This window comes from Poecilia formosa, unplaced genomic scaffold (assembly GCF_000485575.1).
Source record: "Poecilia formosa unplaced genomic scaffold, Poecilia_formosa-5.1.2 Scaffold52, whole genome shotgun sequence".
NCBI lineage: Eukaryota > Metazoa > Chordata > Actinopteri > Cyprinodontiformes > Poeciliidae > Poecilia > Poecilia formosa.
This window is the reverse complement of record NW_006799991.1, coordinates 299,187-305,186: the sequence shown is the minus strand read 5'-3', so window position 1 is coordinate 305,186 and position 6,000 is coordinate 299,187. Positions and strand designations below refer to the sequence as shown.

Below are 6,000 nucleotides of genomic sequence, written 5' to 3'. Positions count from 1 at the left end.
TTTTACATCTAATTGCAGATACAGTGGAAGACAGTACAGCATCACAATGCCTGCCCCGCAGACCTCCACACGTGTAATTATAATCGAGAAAGATAATTAAGAAGGCGGAGAAGAAGACAGATCTTGTCATTTGGAGAACAATGCTGTCCAATCTTCTCATGTGTATTCTTCTTCCTGAATTATCAGCTGACGTGTTAGTGCAATCAGCCAGAAAGCTCGCTGCTCTGTTTGAAAGCCGTAAATGTCAACACACAAACCTCTAATTTAGTTAAGATTCAAAAGTTAATGACATCAGAATGGTTGTTGTGGGGGGGTGGAGAAGGATTCGGATTCATGTTGGTGTGATTCCTCACTGATCTAATCATCTTCTAATCATCTGTCATGCAAAGACTCGTAGTGCGATTCTGCACATTACTTGCTGCTGGCTCTCCTCAGACACAGACTCGCAGGGATAGCCAGTGACATAGTTTTAATTTCCACCACAATTTAACTCACATGTGTGCTCATCAAGCTAGTTATCGAATTATATCCCCTAAATCTGCACAATGCAGCAAATAAGGGGAAAACCTGATCTATAATTTCCTCCCCCGTTATAGTCTCACTCCTCTGTTTCTATCTCCTGAAAATTTGCCCTAGTTCTCTTACAGCTACCAACACATAACCTCCTGTTTGTGTCACAGTTTGACCTTATTCGGTTTAGTTTTATTTGAGTTTATTTTTAACAAGTTAACTTAAGTTTTTGCATGCTGCCGGAAAGGGAGATAAATAAATAAATACTCCATTCTTAATAAACTCAAACAGCTCTCTGTGGTCTTGAAGTCTGTCTGTCTGCAGAGAAGACTGCCAGTGGTGCTGGAGTTATCTTTAAAAGTGCTGCTTGTGCTTGTTTGTAAAGGTCAGGCCAAACAAGCTGCATTCTTATATAAGGACACACCGTAGCAGAAAGCTCGCACCTTTCTTGGATATTTAAATTGGCCACTCTGTACATTAACGCAGTGTTATTTCATGATTAACAAAGACATGTTTGTTTTCTAGGCTGTCTAAAATGTTCAAGATCTTTAGCAATAGTGCATGAAAAACAAGCGAAAAAAATAAACGCAGCTCCATTACAGGTCCAACACACAGGTTAGTGTTTCCACTGAAATAAAAAACAGATTTTTAGAAGAAAACAGGAAAAATAATCTTTTGCCAGACTCAAATTTTAAGATGTTGACACAATTTAAAACCAAATTATACATTTTGGTTTTATTTATAATGATCAGGGTAGCAGAGTATTTTTTTAAATTTTTTTGTTTTAAATCAGATTCATTAATGCTATGCATGTCTATACTTTAACGTGTTTTAATAGGCATAGTGATGCTGGTTTTGACAGTAAAGGTCCAAAAGGATCTGGACTGATATGTTTAAATGCCAATAGGTCTGCCACCACATAACAGCAGTGGGTGTGTGTGTGCGTGGGTGTGTTTCCATTTGTGCGTACTGGGTCTTCACTCACTCACTCTGGCGTCTTCCCTGCTCTCCTGGCCAAACTAGCAGCTGGCAGATAGAGATTGCCCACTCATCAGGCCACTTTATCACTTGGCCCACAGAGTTCAAGGAGGCTGTCAAAGACCAAGCTCAGGAGCCTCCTCACTTATCAAGTGCACACACACTCCCACCACCAGTTTCAAGTGGAACAACTTTGCCAATGAGCTCTTAAAAAGACAGCTAGGTGCTTGACATACCACAAATAGTTTGTCAAAGAATTAAAAGAACAAGTGCCCATGTGCTGGCAGCAAGGCAGGTTACTGAAACTTTTTTTTTCTGTCCATTTGGGGTTTCTTGGCAGGGCAAAAATGTTCCCTGCTTGTCCAAAAACACAGTGAAGTTTTGCTGTTGACAGAAACACAGATAAGCAAGACTTTTTTTTTTTTTTTTTGCCAGGAGCAGCCTTAAGCCCTGACTGAATTATTAACCAGCAGAAAATACTGCCTGTTACCTAGTGTTGGTGGATAGTATTTTTAGATATTTCAATGTTGTTTTGATTTGGGACCAACCTGCCTCCTAAATTACTATTTGAAGTGGCAAGGGTTGTTTTTTTGTTTTTTTTGTATTTGTTTTGCACAATCACATTACAGATGAGGTCGTGATGTGTGTTTTACGAACCCTGAGATGTTTGTTTTTGTGCAATATTTACAACTTTGCCTTCTACAGGCCAATCAAGGGACTCGTCTTTTTTTATTTAGATTCACTTTTATTTATACAAAACTTCCAAAACACACACATGACATATGGTTTGTAAATGCAAATGGCAAACCAGACAATTACATGGCCACAAGTCAACTCATTTAGACTGTAATGGTGATGGAAACTTCAAACCAAGCAGCAGAACAGAGAAGTAAATAAAGCGAATTTTGGACATGGTATTACTGTTGGTGCCAGTTAAGAAAAGAAGCCGATCTATTGTGATTTTCACACAAAAACATCTCTACGGTTTACAGAGAATTGCCGGAAAAAGACTAAATATTCATGTGGAAATGCCTTTTGATGCAAGAGGTCAGAGGAGAATGGTGATAGTTTATGGAAAGGTATTAGTTGCTTGATAACCCTTGTTAAAACTAAGGTGTGTGGAATAAAATCTCTGAATGCTCAAAACGTTGAATCTCGAAGCAGCGGACCGCACCGGGTCCCATTTCTGTCATCTAAAAACAAGAAAATTGAGTCTGTTAGTCACATAGGCTCATCAGAATTGGCCAGTAAAAATGTTTTCCGGTCCTGAGTCTCTGTCACCTGATCAGGTCAGAGTTTGGTTCTTATGAATCCAGCCTGCCTCAGCTCAGGTTGGTAGTGTGATGATGTGAGGAAAATTTTATTGGCACTCTTTGGGTCGTCTGCTTCCAACTGAGCACAATTTTAATATTACAGCTTTCCCGGGTATTTTTGCTGACCATATGAACTCCTTTATGACCACAGTGTGCAAATTAAAAAAAAAAAGAAAAGAAAAAGAAAAATAGTTGTAAGCCAACAAGTGCAAAATGATGCCTTGGGATCATGTCCAAGAAATTACTCAACTTGGAACTTAAACACAAAATGAACTTTTTCATACCACTGAGAGCCTAAGTTTGAACTCTAAGATCAAACTTTGTTACACCTTTGCATTGCAAATGAAAACTATGTATCTGAACTGGTCAGACTCCTGGTCAAAGTGGTTTCCTCCTCTGCCTTTCCATCTCTCTTACTCCCTCCCTCCTTTGTCCTACATAGCCGACTACTGCAAAATCACTTATCTTCACCTTGCTTCCTCTGCCTCCTGCTAATACACATTAGCAGCCAGCAGCCATATGTAATAGGGCTTTGCGTGCCCCTGCTGGTATAATGGCTTTGCTGACACGTCTCCCATTAAATTTGGCCAGGCAGTGCAGCCCAGGAAGCCGCTACACATTTTAAAATACTATTATGTAACTTCCATAAAAAAAAAAAAGCAGCCGATTGTCAGTAACTTTGTGAATAGCTGGGAGACTATTTCTTGATTGTTGCTCTTTACCATTTCCCCCTTGAAAACCTTTCAGTGGCAAAAGAAGGAGATCTGCATAGCTGCCTCACGAAGCTCATCAGGTCACTGGGTAACTAATTGAACATGTCTGCTGTGTCTAATAGGCTTGTTTGTATCTTCCAAATCTGTACAGTACCACATACAGTAACAGGATAGCATCTGTTACTTCATCATCATGTGTAGAGGAACTGGGTCCCAGAGCCAGATAATGTGATCATCAGCAGCATCCGTTACCGTGGCGAATGAGAGCGCCGATCTCACCCGATAAGTGACATATTCATTTGTTTAATTAAAACAGTTTGTCTCATCGTGGTGAGGGGTCATTTTAGAGAATGTTAGAATTAAAACCAGGTAATTAAGTAAAGCCTCTGATAAGAAAAACCCACCAAGGTGGTTGCTTCAGCCAGTAGGGAAGACAAACTTAATCTATCCCTTCTGAAGTCCCACAAGGTCGCTCACTTTATTAAAGTCTGATGCCACAACCACTGCCCACCACCCCAACATGATGAAATATTTTCTATAGCTGCTGGGAAGGAGGAAACAAGGGAGGGGGCAGGGAGGGATGTCACGATCCCACACAGTGAAGTCTATAATACTGCTACTACGCAAAATTAAGACAATTAAAGACTGCTTGTTATCTTGTCTGAGAACAGGAGAAGAACTTGTACAGCAACAAGCACCTTGACAAAGAGATTTGTTTGGCCAATGGAGTGTGGCGGTAATTATCACAGCCTGATTAAAAGCACCAAGCTGGAATGGATGTCGTTTGTCTTTCCAGCCTTAGACACTACGGCAGCCAGCAGGGTCATTATTTTGGAGGTCTCTTGGGGGTATTTTTAGGAGTGGGACTTTTTTTTTTTCCACAAGTGTCGAGAGAGGCGACTGTACAGTAGGATATTTATAGACCTAGAAGGGTAAAAGTCATTTTCCAGTAAGGGAGGATGTAACCTAAGATTCCACTGGTCTTCTTGCCTCCTGTTGAGTCAGCTGGTTTTAACAAAAGATCTAGTGTCAGAAGCTTATTAGAGAGAGTTCCTGCCAGATCTCTAGTGATCAGGAAAATCCTTCATCCTGTTAAGGTCCTCATGAAGCAGCTAGGTCACATTTTCTACCTATTTATAGTTTAAAACTCAAGACGGGGAGGCTGTGATTTTTGGGCTCTGAAGAATCCTGATGTATACATTTGAAAATCCACCAGTGTTTTTTTCTGACCCAGAAGGTTTAGTATACCTGTAAATTTTGTGTACCTTTAGTTCTCGTGTTGAATAAGTGAACAGGAATAAATTACATCGGTTTAGCCAACTATAGCTCTGTAATCTGTGTCCCTGCCATCAACAGTATAGTTAGACAATAGATTACTGCAAATTAAGCCCCAGAATTATTCTTCCGTATTCATATCACTGTCATCTGTGTTGTTGCCAATCTGAACAGAGATTGAGGGAGGTGTAACAGGACCATATAGCACTACCCGTTCGTCCTGCCAGTTCGTCGCCCAAAAGACATGGAAAGTTTGATTCCCTGGTGTCATAGTGCGAAATACAGGCATATGAGAAAGTTTAACAATCTAAGAGGGAAAGAAAGATGGAGTGAAAGAAATCTCATCTGTTGCGATGTTTAGTCAACTTCATGTAAAAGGGTATATCATCAGTTTACTAAAGTAAGGCAAAAATAGACAAAAGAAAATGTGCATTTCTTACAGCATTTTTAGTAAAACATAACTTTATATATCTTTCAAAAAACAAAATCACACTAACTAAATTAAAAAAAATAATAATAATAACCGAACCCAGTGGGTTTTTTTTTGTTTTTTTTTGCTTTACCTCAGTTGTTTTAGTGTTCAGTGAGAATATGTCTTAGTTCATTCGTTTGCATAATCACATCAGCAGCAAAGCCCAGATGTATCATGCGGTATGGGTCTGAGAGCTCTGGGAGGTCCTTGTGCTTCTTCTCTCAAAAGTCTCGATTCTCTGCGTTCAGATCCCAAACCCTTGGGACTCTGCTCAGGCTGAGCCATCTCCCAGCTGTAGCCAATGTCACCATGTCCACCGTCATCCTCCTCCAGCAGTGAAAAAGACTGACCTGTGATTCAGTTCTCTTGTCCTGATTAAATTAGCTGTTTTAGTTACAACATCAACAATGTGGCTAATTTCTGACTTGCACATCATCTCCTGATGAATGATTTAATCCAGAAGTAGTAGTTTGTGTTTGTGTTAGGGTTGCTTCAAAAGTCCAGTCTTTTTCCCTATCACACTCGGACAGCCATCAGCTGTAACACGTTCCAGTTTTTCTCACTTTAGTCCCACTGGTCCATGGACACTTTTACCTCTGTAAACAAATCACTCCCTGTTGTAGTGCCTTTCATTGATCGCAGAGCTGCCAACTCCTCTGTCGTCTCAAAGTCCTGTAAATCCATGTAAAAAGATAACTAGGCTGTACATCACAACTCATGTCCCGAGCCAAAGAACACA

The 6,000-nt window shown here is 40.2% G+C and overlaps 1 protein-coding gene across 1 annotated transcript in view; it reads left to right on the top strand.

Moving 5' to 3' along the window:
- Positions 1-6,000, top strand: part of agbl4 (AGBL carboxypeptidase 4) — a 303,338-nt gene that overhangs the window by 131,767 nt on the left and 165,571 nt on the right. The window lies entirely within an intron of this gene.